The sequence below is a fragment of the Choloepus didactylus genome, chromosome 17, assembly GCF_015220235.1.
Source record: "Choloepus didactylus isolate mChoDid1 chromosome 17, mChoDid1.pri, whole genome shotgun sequence".
In the NCBI taxonomy this organism is placed as follows: Eukaryota; Metazoa; Chordata; class Mammalia; order Pilosa; family Megalonychidae; genus Choloepus; species Choloepus didactylus.
Window position 1 is genome coordinate 8,883,787 of NC_051323.1, and position 14,629 is coordinate 8,898,415.

The 14,629-nt window shown below is 35.9% G+C and overlaps 1 pseudogene; it reads left to right on the forward strand.

The window, feature by feature from the left end:
- Window positions 1–1,385: 1,385 nt before the first annotated feature.
- Window positions 1,386–2,239, forward strand: LOC119512591 (annotated as a pseudogene).
- The last annotated feature ends 12,390 nt before the right edge of the window (window positions 2,240–14,629 follow it).

Sequence of the window (14,629 nt, forward strand, 5' to 3'; positions counted from 1 at the left end):
GTCCTTATCTTCGTGACAACCAGGTGTCTGCCTGTATTGCCTGAATAAAGAACATCCAAGTAAAATGGGAATTAAAATAAAAATTGACACTTCAAAAACAATGAGCCATGGCCATTAAATAGTTTATTTTCCTCTTAGATCTCCAATTCTCTATGTATAGAAATTGGGCTTAGGAAGCTGCTCACCACAGGGATGGTGATTCTCCAGTGTCTACATTGGATGTTCTCCAACTCCAGGGAAGATAATGGAAAAACAAGGACCCCTCAGAATTTAAATACTGAGATATCACATAATAAAACTAGTGGGGTGTCCCTTCCAAAGAATATACTCTGGGCTTAATCAAGGAAATTCCTTAGCTGGTGTACAATGAACTCACAAACTCTTCCCAATGGTATTCAAAAGTTACCGAGAAGCAATTACTAATTCATGTCTTCTGTTTCCTCCTTTGTGAATGAGAATGTTCATTGGAGTCATCTGTGTCTATATTACAATTATTTATTGGGTGTATGGAGGACATATCAATGTCTCTTAGATTTTGAGATCTCTGGATCAAAAGTAGCCACATTTAGAGTTGATATGGAGACTAAATCATGCTTACACTGGGTGGGGTATTTAGTTGCTTCTTTAGGGGAAAGGATAAGTACATTCGTTCAAAATAAGAGACATTGGTAGTTTCTACACTTTCCAGCCCTTTTGGTTAATGTATGGCTGTATGATTTGCTTTGGTTAATGAAATGGAAAAAGGTGTATTATGTGTTACTTCTGTGAAAATGCTTTAAGAGCTGGCATACTATCTGCCTCTTTCTTGCTCTTCTCTCACTTTTGTGCTCTCTTGTTTCCATTATGGAAGCACAAGTCAAGAGGAAACTCCACTATATTTGATCTTGAATGGACTACAATGAGTAGAGCAACATGGCCAAAGAACCACTTTTTAAGTAGTAGTGTAAGACATAAATTTTATATTATTATGGCACCGAGATTTTGTTAATTCAACATAACCTAATTTACCCTATCTGAATCATCACACTACTGTACTACTATTTTACAACCTGACCCTACCAATCTCCCATCCTGTTCTACTTTTTCCTTTGGCACTTAACATTTGTCAATACATAATGCACATTTTTATTAAAATATATTTGGGTATTTGTTTCCCATCCTTTCCCCATCAGTAAGATAAAAATTGATCCAAATGGTTGCATAAGCCATGAGAAATTATTGGCAAGTAGGAAAATTATATAAATATATATATATATATATATATATATATATATATATATATATATTTACTCTAAAGAAGTTTAAAAAAATGTAAAAGTAAAGTCCAATTCTGGACCTGCAGGTTTGTGGTAAGCCATGGACACTGGTCTCTGTCCTACAGAATAGGGTTTGTTAAAGTTGTCAAGAATAAGGCTGATTTCAAGAGATACCAAGTGAAATTTAGAAGACAATGAGAAGGTAAAACTGGTTACTATGCTTGCAAATGCTTGGTAATCCAGGATAAAAGTAAGTACAACACACCCAAACACAGGATGATAGTTTGTGTAACTAACAGGAGTATCATTTGTCAGATTGCTTATGCCTATATAGAAGGGGATATGGTAGTCTGTGCACAAAGTTTATTGTGAAGGTTGGCTGAGCATATTGGACTGGTCTGCTGCTGTCCTGCAGGCTTCTACCAGTTTTGGTGTGGACAAGATCTATGAAAGCCAAGTGGAGGTAACAGATGATGAATACAGTGTGGAAAGTATTGATGGTCGATCTAGTGCCTTCACCCCTATTTGGATGCAGACTTTGCAAATACTGCCACTGGAAATAAAATTTGGGGGGCTCTGAAGGGAGTTGTGGATGGAGGCTCATCTATCTCTCACAGTACGAAGGGATTCCCTAGTTATGATTCAGAAAACAAGGAATTCAATGCAGAACTACATTGGAAGCACATCATGGGTCAGAACATTGAGGATTCTATGCATTATTCAATGGAAGAAGATGAAGATGCTTACAAGAAACAGTCCTCTCAGTACATAAAGAACAATGTAATTCCAGACATGATGGAGGAGATGTATAAGACAGCCCATGCTGCTACCTGCAAGAATCCAGCTTATAAGAAAAAGCCTAAGAAAGAAGTTAAAAAGAAGAGTTGGAACTGTCCCCAAATAGCTCTTACCCAAAAGAAAGATCAGGTATCTGAGAAGAAGGCAAGTTCCTCAGAGCTCAGGAGCAGGCTTCTGAGAGCTAAACCAAACCACACTTTTCTATGAAGATTTTTCAGGTAAAGACAATAAATGTGTCAACCTGCTATTTCTGTGTTAAGGTGTTGTTATGAAACCATAGGAAATACATTGAAATATAAAAGACTTTGGCAGTTAAAAAAAAACATATCCAAGACATGTGCTATCTGATACAGAAGCTACTACATAGATAGAGTTATTTATATTGAAGTTAATTATAATTAAAAAAATACAATGAAAAATTCAGTTATTCAGTCACACTAGCTGTATCTCAAGTGGTTGATAGCCACACATATTAGTAGCTACTGATGATAAAGAATAATTCCGTCATTGCAGAATGTTACATATATATTTATATAAATTTGATGCTGGTTGCCAAAAAAAGAGAACTTCCAAAATAACAGATGGATAAAAAAAAAAAAAAGTTGAGAATGTGAGAAACTTTGGAGAAGTAGCACAGTGCACTGTTGAAAAGTATGGATGCTGCCCTGGCTACTATTTCAATGACTACGGGAAATTACTTAACTTCTCTCTACCTTGGTTTCCTCCTTTGTAAAACAGGGATGATAACGGTGTCCATATCATAGGTTTTTATGGTATTAAATGAATCAATATATGCGAAACTCTTAGAACCAGGAACAGCATCTGAGTATTAGAAAAAGGAGGCAAGTTGTACACAACATCAAAACTGGATTAATGGATTTTTAATGGCAGTAAAGAGGTCATTCACCTCCTTCCATCCTTGTTCAAAGAGCCTTCATACAATGTGTGAAAAAGAGCAAACTGGTGTGAGCTGCATGCCCGAATGAAGCAGTGGCCACAGTGTTTATGAGTTCAACAGAGGAACAGGTGCTTTGGGGACATCAAATTGAAGCACGTTGTAGATTTAACATGTGCTGTCCCTGCAATCCCCATGGGAAAAATGAATGCAGGGGCAAATTAAGAATTTTGCTCAATCCTTACAAAGTTTTCCAGGCAAGCATATACTTGAAATTGCAATTAATCTATCTCTTGAAAAATCAATTCAATTATTTATGTGACCCATTATAAGAGCTTAAATTGATTAATTCATTTATTAAATATGTAAATGAATATTTTAATTTCAAATACTCTGCTGTGAATAGCTAAGAGTCCTTGAAGTTGCCCACAGATTCAGAGCTAGACAGATTAGAATCCTGATGCTAAGGGAAATATGCTGTTGAATGTAGTTTTTATTTTCTGTTATAAGAGATACTAAACATTCTTCTACAGAAATTGCCCTGTCTCTAGAGTTATACTCACGTAGGAATTTATTTTGTAGTTTCTTATATATAGGACCCATCCTTAAACATAAGTACTGCTATTAAAACTAAAATTCAGATTTGAAAGAAATTAAATTTCTTCAGGTAAACTTCCTTATATTTTTCCATTATGCATAAGGGGTAAAAGAAAATAAAGGTGAATGCTAAAATATAATCACAACAGGCAATGCTGCATACATGTAAAATAAATCCCCTCTTGAGAAAGATTATGTGGCTTGGGGATACAATTATCTTATTTATCACCTCCTTCTATCAAATACAAGGACATAAAAGCACACATAGTTTCAGATGGATCCCTCCTGCATCCCAAATATTTGGTTTCCAAAGCACAACCATGAATACAAAATAAATCTAACAATATAGGTTTATGCTCGATAATTCTGGCAAATGTCTTTTGATAATGTGTCCACAGTATGCAGAAGTCAATAATTTAAAATTGCACATTTGTAAGCTTAGGATAATACTAAAATTGTATACTTTCAGAGATTCAAAATGGAATGGATGGATTTGGGATAGAATTACTGAATTCCATCACCAAAAAGCAACTAAAGAAAGATTGTAGAAACTTCATAGAAAAAGTAAAATTCTTGGTACTTTCACATATTCTGAACTATATCTTACCATTCTCTAGCCATCCAGGAGTCTGAAGGAAAGGTTAGATTTATCAAGAATGATACAGAGGAGGAAAAACAAAACAAAACAAAACAAAACAACCTTCTGCTTTGGGGGGAACAGAATGCTTCTGATCACGATTATTTGGATTAGTTGTTTATATAATCCATTATTTCTCACAGTGGCCCATCTCTGTTGCATTCTATCAATATAGAGCTAAGTCTGAAATCAGCAGATTAGCCTCTAAAATATAGTCGACAAGGCCAAGGCAATTATCTGATCTTTAATAACCATGCTGTAATGGTTTCTGGAAAATCAAGGAGCAGTCCAGACACTGGACATCCTGCTAATTAACTTTATAGTGGTGATTAATTCCAAATAAAATTTTATTAAGTTTGATATTGAAATATGAGCTCATCTGTTAAATTGTTCTAGGGAATAATACCTGTTAAAGCATAATTCTCCTTTTGCAACTGCTGTTCAGCCCTGAGCACACTAAACTTTAATGATTCTGATGAACATGAAGATGAAGATGACAAGGATGCTGGTGATATGCAAACTCATAAAATAAATTTTCAAAATACAAAAAAAAAAGCTTACCTAAATGAAGGCACATAATTAGGTGACAAATGATGTTTGTGTTTTTGCATTTGTGTAATCAAAGCATCCTAGTAATGGCATAGCTTTCTATTTCTACCAATTAAATTCATGTTATATATGACTCGTGGAAATTGAAAAAAAAAATCAGGAAAAAGTTGTAAAGTGCTGCTAGAAAGAGAAGAATAAAATAGAACAGGCAAAAATTGTATTTGGAAAACTGGATATTAAGGATAAAGTTGTAGCAAATAATATAAGTTTTAGAGATAAAATACTGGCACAGTTCTTTTATTTGAGTAGCTGAATAAGTAGAAGCATCTAGAAAACCAAAATTAAAGGAACTAAAAAGCACTGACTTCAATTAAAACAAAAAGCTATGTAAGAAAAAATAGATTTAGTACCTAGACTCAAGCGAATAATACTTACATACTTATGGACATACAAGATTATTATTACATTAGCCAGAATTTATTATTAACTCCACAAGAAATTGTGAGAGGGAGAAAGGTATATTTTCAGGGCAGGGGAAGGAACAGTTGTAAGAGCTAAGCATCTCATGAAATAACAGTCACTCTTTCAAAATAAAGTGGCTGAACCATAAACAGTCAAAAATATTGAAAATAGTCCATGAAGATTTAGCTGACAATTGAGCTATCACCCCTTCTCCTACCCTCAATTTTTTTTCTCCTTTTCTTCCAACATAAAAACATAAACAAACCCATGGTGACAACTATGACTGGAATGGGAAGGATCAGGGAACTGCTATTTTCATGATATGCTTTATACTCTTCAATTTTAACCAATATGCCAACATTTTATAAAATATATGTTCAAGATGTAAAGACAAAAGACAAACCAAATTTAAGGAAACAACAAAGTTGTGAGAGGAAAACAATGTAAAAACTGTAGACTGCAGAAGGGAGAACATATTATGAACATAGAGTTTCTTGTATTTAATTAAGTTTTATGTAAATTTTATAAAAATGAATTACGGGTGTCACTTTGGAAAAACCCATCCGTGAAAAGAATGGGGAGATGAGGTAAGCCAAATTACAGAGTTGAGGAGTGGATGGGAAAAGGAGACGTTTGTTATTGATCTGACAATGGCTGGTGGGGACTATTTGGCACAGCAAAGGCTCTGATGGGAAGAGAATGCCCAGCACCTTTACAGGGGCTGATTGGTCAACAATAGGAAGATGGTGGACAGTTTGCTCCTGTAACAAAACGGAAGGAACAGAGACATGTAGATGTAAGTAAGGCTGTAGAGGAGAACCAGGCAGACAAAACTCTACCTTCTACTGCTTTCTGGGACAGACATATGATATGAAGCTGTCTTCTGACAGGAAAAAAGGAATTCGTGAGTTAGAAGTGTTGACAGGGGGTATAATTGGAAGATTCCATGATGGCAGCTCCTGTGGCCATCCCATCCCTGTTGGATTTCTGGTGTGTTATAGTTTGCTTTGCCCACGGGCAGTCAACAAGTGATTGAATGAATATATGACAAGACAAAACACCCTCGAGGTAAAAGACAAGAAAAAAAAGGCATCTAACTATGCAAATTTCAACAGATTTGTTGAATAATACTGAGTGTGGTAGTTGGAAGCTTTATGTACCCCAGAAAAAACATGTTCTTAAACTTAATCCATTCTTGTGGGTGGGAAGCCATTGTATGCAGGACTTTTTGGTGAGGCTATTTCAGTTAAGAAGGGTGGCCCACTGCAGTCAGGATGGGTCTTAATCTTATTACTGGAGTCCTTTAGAAGCAGAATGAACTCAGAGAGAGAGAGAGAGCCACGGGAAGGAGGAAGCTGAAACAGAACTTGGAAGAGAAGGAAGGGACCAGCAGAGTCTTCCTCAGGCTTGCCATGTCACGGAGGAGCCCTGGACCTCAGGCAGCCAGCCTCACAATACCATAGTCTTCCGGGAGAAAGTATCGCCTTGATGTTACCTTGATTTAGACATTTTCTGAGTCTCAAAGCTGTGAGCAAATAAATTCCCATTGTTTAAGCTGAATAATTTCATGGTATTTTCTTGAGGAGCCTTGGAAACTAAAATACTAAGGATGCAGCTTTCTTTGTTTATTTGCTTCATGGTGGTTTTCAATCTTTATGTGTCTTGGTAGAAGTTCTGAAAAGTAGGGGGAGGATCGGCTGCATGGATCTGATATCTGTGCAATTGCACAGGATGCTACATGGCTGGGATGGCCTGCACTTAGTTTAATCCTCCTCTGTCATCATCTTCAAATCCTTAACAATTGTCATTTTGCACTGGCTTCTACAAATCATGCGGCTATCCCTGAGTAAGAGAACAAGAACAGAAAAGTTTCTTCTCATTGGAAGCTTCTTTCTTTTTGGCTCCAATGTTCAAATCAATATTATCAGTATAAACTAGTTTAGACATGAATTTTTCCTCCTGGACTTTATAACCTGTTCCATCTTGCTGCATGTGTATCACAAGCACCATTATTATCATTTTGATACAGCATTTGTTGGAAACAAAAATAAAATTCACATTTAGAAAATTTCTGATCAGATAAATTAATTGTGCCTTGTGATCATGTGTTATGCTCTGCTTCCAGTTGTAATCAGTTTCTCCCCTTCAGTCTGATTCTACATGAAAGTGAACACAACTATTCAACTAGTGCCTAAAATAGGCACAATTGATTTCTATAATTAGCATTTTCTAAATGTGAATTTTTGCTTTTGGTTCCAACAAATGCTCTAACAAATTGTATATAAAGGTCTCCTTTGTGTGGCTCTGTTACCTAAAGCCTAGTTTCAAAGGGGCTTATGGAACACAAAAAAGTTAAACACTGAAGTCCAGAAATACAAATTCAAACATTTGGAGGGGAAATGTGGGAAGAGGACAATGAGAAATTTTCAAATATTAGCCAAGTGCATCTATAGTTTGCTTGTTTAATTGAAGAATATTAATCTCCAATTATATACCATCATTATAAGAGATACAAACTTTGATAAAAATGGTGCTTGTGACATACATGCAACAAAACGAAAAGACATGAAACATGTTACGGTCCAGGAAGAAACATTCATGGCTAAACAATTTTATGCTGAAAATATTGATTTAAAAATTGGAGCCATAAGGAAAGATGTTTCTAATGGGAAGAAACTTCTCTCTTCTTGGCCTCCTCCTCAGGGATGGCCACATAATTTGCAGAAACCAGTGAAACATGAAACCGTGGAATACTTTGTTCCAAAATTCTTAAGATTTTGAGATGGTGACAGTAGAGAATTAAACCAAGAGCAGGCCCTCTGGCCACACAGGGTTCTCTGCAAATTTATAGATTTCAGGTCCATAAAATCAACCCTCCCCTTATACTTCAAAAGTTTTAGCAAGACATATAAAGATAGGAAAAAAAAAATTATGAAAATAAACAAAGAGAAGCCACATCCTTGGAATTTTCCAACAACATGTTAAAGACCATAGTCAGATTTTCTTTTTCTTTTCAGATTTTACCTCAATCATGTTTACTTTTTCATATAGTCACTCAAGATGCAAGGCAAAATATGACACAAAGAAATATAACAGGGAGTAGGATGGCCATGAAGCTGCCAATCATGGAATCTTCAGACAGTCTGTCTCCTCGACACTCAATAGCCTACAAGTTCCTCCTTTACTCCCAGAAGACAGACCCATACTGTATGTCCCAGAAAAGTCATAGAAGATGTCTGCCTGGTTTTATACAACAACCTTCCCATCCACCTACAGCCTTATTTACATCCACAACTCATCTCTGCTCCTTCCATTTTGTCACAGGAGCAAAGTATCTGCCAACTTCCTGTTGACTAATCAGCCTCTGCAAAGGTGCTGGGCATTCTTTCATCAGGGACTGCACTGTGCCAAATAGTCCTCTCTTCCTTCTCCAGTTCTCACCAGTCATCTAACAGATTAATAATAAACGTCCTCTCTTCCCATTTACCTCACAACTCTGTAAATTGGTTTACCTCATCTCCCTATTTTTTTCATTGATGTTTTTCCCCAAAGTCACAAAAAAATTTGTTTTCATAAAACTTATTTTTATTACATACAAGGATCCATAGTTTATTTTCCTTTCTGCAGCTGTTAAACTGATTATCTCCCACAACTTTGGTGTTTTTTTTTTCAAATTTAGTTTGACCTTTGTCTTCACTTCTTAAACAAATATTTATAAAATATGTACATATTGGTTAAAATTGAAAAGTATAAAGCATATCATGAAAATAGGAATTCCCTGATCCTTCCCAATCCAGTCACAGTTGTCACCATAGGTTTATATTCTTATGTTGGAAGAATGGAAGAAAGGAAAACAAAGGGTAGGAAAAGTGGTGACAGCTCAATTGGTGGCGAAATTTTCATGGACCTCTTTCATCTTTTTTCACTGTTCATGGTTCGATGCAATATTTTGAAACAATGACTGTCATTTCATGACTTACTGTTGCTGAGCTCTTCTAACAGTTTCCTTCCTCCCCTCCCTGCCCAGTGATAAACCTTCCTCCCTCACAAAATTTCTTGTGACATTAATAATAATTTCTGGCTAATTTAATAAACATCTGATATGATCATAAGTATGTAACTATTACTCACTTGGGTCTAGGTACTCTACCTAATTTTGATTTCAATTAAAGTCATGCCTTCTAGTTCCTTTATTTGTTTTCTAGGTGTTTTACTTTTGTACCCATTTATTCAAATAAAATGAATTGTGCCAGCATTTTATATCTAAAACTTCTCATATTATTTGTTATAATTTTACCTTTAATATCTATTCTTCCAAACATAATCTTTGACAGTTGCATTTTATTCTTCTCTTTCTAGCAGCACATTGCAACTATTTCCTGATTTTTAAAAAATTTCAGTTAGTCAAGTATAACATGAAGATAACAGATAGAAATAGTGTCAGACCCCAGAAAAAAGAGTGTAACATATAGAAGGAATGTCTGACCCAGGGGCCCTGCTGCTTATCTCACAGAAAATAGGTGACCCATAAACTAAAGAATGAAGGCTGTTCAAGGCTGTTCCAGCCATAGTGGCACCCCAACCCCAAAAGGTGGGTAAAAGCAAGGTCAGATATGCCCATAAGATGAACAACGGAAAAGACCTGCTCTCCCTATATAGGTAATGCAGCTGCTTTTCTAAGAACAATGTGCCAGAATCCTAGCAACGTATCAGCCTAGGAATTAATAGGCACTCACCCAATCGAGGCACAGGACACACTCAGCAGGCACCCTTCTCCCCCAGCACCCTTCCCTCCCCATGTGGGTTTTCCCTTTAAAAAATGCTGCTCTCAGATAGAGAGCTGGAGCCATTTTCTTCCTTTTTCTTTTCTGATGGCTCCCACCTGCTTTCTTCCTCTAATAAACCTTAAACTCTCTACTTAAACCATGACTCGCTGCAATGTGTGGATTCTTGAACAGCTCTGGACCTAACAAATAGAAAGCTGCATCATTTCTAGGATCATGATTACACAAATACAAAAACACAAACGCCATTTGTCACCTAGATACATACAATAATCTATGTATGTTTTTTTGTACTTTGAAAACTTTCTTGATGATATCATCATCATCTTCATAGTCATCAAAATCATTAATGTTCTAGTGTTCTTAGAGCTGTGGTGAAAAGTTATAGATTGGGAAAAATGTGAGGGTCTTTAAAATGCTTGTCAGTTTTTGCCTTTAGTTAGAATTTTGTTATTCACAAAAGGAACAAATTCTGGCACAAGAGTGGTGTTTTAAGTGCTGAAACAACAAATGCTAGCTAAAAGTACAAACTGACGTGTAAATGCTTGCACTGCTGACTATTAAATACATTTTTCCCTAAGAAACCTGAGATTTGCAACGACTGCTGTCATGCAAAATATATTTCTACAAAGAAAATGGATTTGGGGGGAAAGCTAAATCTTTAAGGAACAGCATTTTGTCACATGTAATGATTTATTCCACCAGGAAAATAGATTCTATGAACCCCTTTGGCAAGAGAATTCATTTAGTCAAAAATTTTAATCTATCCTAGTGACAAAGTTCTCTCTTTAGTTTATTGCTTAAAAATTGAGTTTTATAACTTTCATGTCCTTTTGCAAAAGTGTCTGTCATCTTATGGTGATTGTACTATGACCCTAGGTCACATATCTCACTATGTTGGAATTGAGATTTGGTATATTAAAAATGAGTGGTTGCTTTTCATGTAAATACATATTTTTATACAGAATATGTGAGTTTAGATTCCTTCTTATTCTTTAAGGTTTCTTAAAGTTTGCAAATCTCACAACATCCACAATCCCCATTAATAACACATGAATTTCTTATGTTAAGACCAACTTATCTTTTTCCCTTTAAAAAAAAGACAAGTTACTTTCTTCTCCTAAATTACTTTTGATACCTATGTCACTGTATTTTTACCCACAAGATAAATTGCAAATGTCTTATTCTGGCTTTCTAAATCAGGTACAATGTGACTGCTTTAGGAACACTTAATAGGACCCCTGTTCTTTACCCATTACCCAGTTGATTTAGCTAGTTTGTTCTCTAAGCTTGCGGATATCAATGTATCTTAAATAACTATTTTCCCCTTTGGGCGTATGTATTTGATTTGAAGCATTTTAAAATGTTGTTCTCAATAGGACTCTGTAAGTTTCACCAGACTGCTAGAAGCATCCATGAAACAAAATAATAAAGGTTAAGAACCTCTTACAGGGAATCCTCTCTTGAACAGTGAGCTTAGAGAATGGCTGCTTAACATTTCATTGTGTGAAGATCAGTCATTGACTTTGGATTCAGTTATTATTCTTGGCCTCACAAGGACTATCCCTCTATGTGTAGGAGGATAAATACATTATTTTCTTTCCTTCAGGATTTTCAGCAATGAGCTCTCGGCACATGCAGCCATACCCCTGCCAGCTCTTTGCCCAGGGGGAGAGGTTAGACGTTATGTCTTGAGTCCAAGCATCTAACCCATATATTTATATCCTGACCCTGGCCACCTTCCTTCTCAAGTGGGGTCATCTTTCTCAGTGGCTGGCCAGACAGGCCTGGGACCTCCAGTGTTGGTTTCCCAGCTGCATAATGTCACAGAATCATTTTCTCCAGTGCTCATTGTTGGTCATTAAAAAAAGGGTAGAGGTGAGTTCCAGGGGACCACTCTTAATACCTACCAAACATTTAACAGGTGTTCCAGCTCAGCTAAAAGAATTGTAAGATACCAGAAAAAATAGCATTACTCCAGATATTTTTCATACTTTTAGGGATATTTCCTCCACCAGAGATATTGCATCATCCTTCTTTTAGACTGGCTTGTTTAGGACACACTCAACATTGAGTTTTCAGTCATGTTTAAAATTGTGAATTTGATAATAGAAGCAAAGAAGAAATCTGTGCATTTCTTGAAGCCACGCAGCCCGTAGTTTAAAAATTGCCTGGGCCATGAATCTTCTTTAACCCTGTGTTGATTGACCCTACTTCCACTGGTGTCCACCATTGCCATCTGTAGTCTCTTCCAGGGCTAGGCTCAACGATGTGCTCATGTATTCCAGTTCCTTACCTAAGAGCTGAAATAGAATCACTGATTTTTGCAATCCCACTTTCGGAAAAAGCTCAGGAACTTTCTTCATGATGAAGTGATTGAGCTATTCACCCACCAATACATTCCTCTATATTTACTAACTGCACAATCATCGGGCTGGATGATGCTGGAACCATCCAGAACCAGAGAACAATGTATATGAAGCCCATCACACAAGCATTAATTCACATACCACTCATTGTACCTGGGCCCTTAGCCTGTCTGGAGCTATGTCAAGCAGCAAACCACTGAAGGACCACGCACTCTCCATTACGTTGATCTTCTAGCAACTTGATTACCAATTGCCCCTGTGGAACAATTTACACTTGCAACCTCAGTGGCAAGGAGGTGAAGAATTGCACTTGCACTAAAGGAAGAGATCTATATCCTGGGACCTCTTTTTCTACAAGGATGTGTGAAAGGCCAAGACCTGTGAATGAATATCTGCCTTCACTTTCAAAGAGAACCTCCCGCCTGAGGGGTCCATGATTCTCTGCTCAAAGAATGGACAGTTGTAATACTGTTGGAACTGCCAATGCAGTAACCAGTGAAGGGTTGTTGAAGGCATTAAATAGGGAAACACAGAATGCTCTTAGAGGAGTGTCTGGAACATAGCAAGTGCTTTGTTGTTGCTTTATAATTTTGGCTCTGTTACTTCTGAATTGTTGCTATTATCATTATTTGTTACTATTATTATGGGACATCCTGGGCATCTCATGGATTTTGGATGTTATTCAATTAGTTTTCCAGAAACTGCAGCCTCATCAAAATCAGGGAAGGGGGCTAGTGATTGAAGTTGGCTTCCAGTTAGACAATGGTCAGCATTACTGTCATGGAGTGACTTTTGACTTTGGCAATGTCCTCCAATCTACAAATTTTGATTAAGAACATCTTGTAAGGCATTTTAGTCATTGTTCATAATCTATTCAAACAACATTGTGGCCCGCTTCCCAAAGAAATATCTTACAGTTCTTGGTTTTGAGAAAAACGTGAACACATTCTGAAGCATTCACACTGTAATGATCAGTACAGAAAATATACTAAAAAATTTGGGGGAACAGTTGATTCCCTCATCCATGGGCAGTCGAGAGATGTGATATTTCCTGTTCTTTAGCCATCATTTTTGATTTGTCCAGGAAAATCCTGGTTTATAATTATTATTTTTAATTTTTTTTCTTTCAAAACTTACATAGATTCTGCTTATACCTATAGATGTCTATCCTATTTTCCCATGGTATATTTTGTTTTGCAAAATTCCTATGTTTTCTATCTTTATAATATGCTCAGTGTTTGCTTAGATTTTTTCTTCTCTATTAATTTGGAAGGCATTTTGTCTTTTCATCATGGTACTAATATTTAGAGCTTTGCATAATATACATAAATCTATTTATTTACCTTTACATATCATATTAGTGAGTCTGTTGATATATTTTATCCACTATAATCTACCCTTACATACATTAAATCTATCCTTCTAAATTAGTTAACCTCAATAATCTGATATTAAAATTGGGCTATGTATGAAAGATAAATTATCAAATTGATAAACATTCATATTTTCTGTCCACCTCTCCCCCAGCATTACTTTTGCTAATGCATTTAATCTGGGATTAGCCTTTGGTCTATTATTATAAAATTATAATTTTTCTGTAATTAGATAGCTTACTATATCTTTTTGATAACTATGTTTTCTGCTTTTTAACCATAGTCCAGCAAATAAACATCATTATTAAAACCAAAGGCTTGTATAGCTATATCAAATGCACTCTGCCAATTATTTTGTACAAAATCTTTGCAATTTTTGGATTCATTTGTTTCATTTTTCTGTATCTAGACTTTCTATAGGAGTAGTATGAATGATGCATTTCACAATTTCTTGCCTGACTGGTATGATACATCTGTTGCCTTTATGAGAAACTCCTTGATAGGATATGACTTGGAACTTATGCTATGCCATTTTTTTCAGTGTAGCTCTTGAGAGATACTCGCTGTAGCCAATTAAATATTTAGGAGATATATTAAAAACTATCCTCTTATTTTCCCTTTCTAGTTAAACTTTTTAAGAGGTAAATGGTTGTTCATTAAGTTTGAAGGGATACATGTACATTCTAATTGTTGCTTGTTAATTTTTGTAGCAGGGAAAAAAATAAAGCTACACATCTTGCATTTGAGAAAGATTTCTGTATGTATACTACATATATGTACATATATATTTCATATGTACATAAATATTTTTCACAAGTGATTATTATTCCTCATCAGACATCAAGAACTTCAATATGATGATAGTTTACCTCTGTCTTCCAGAGCTATCATTTACTTTTTATTAGCAAT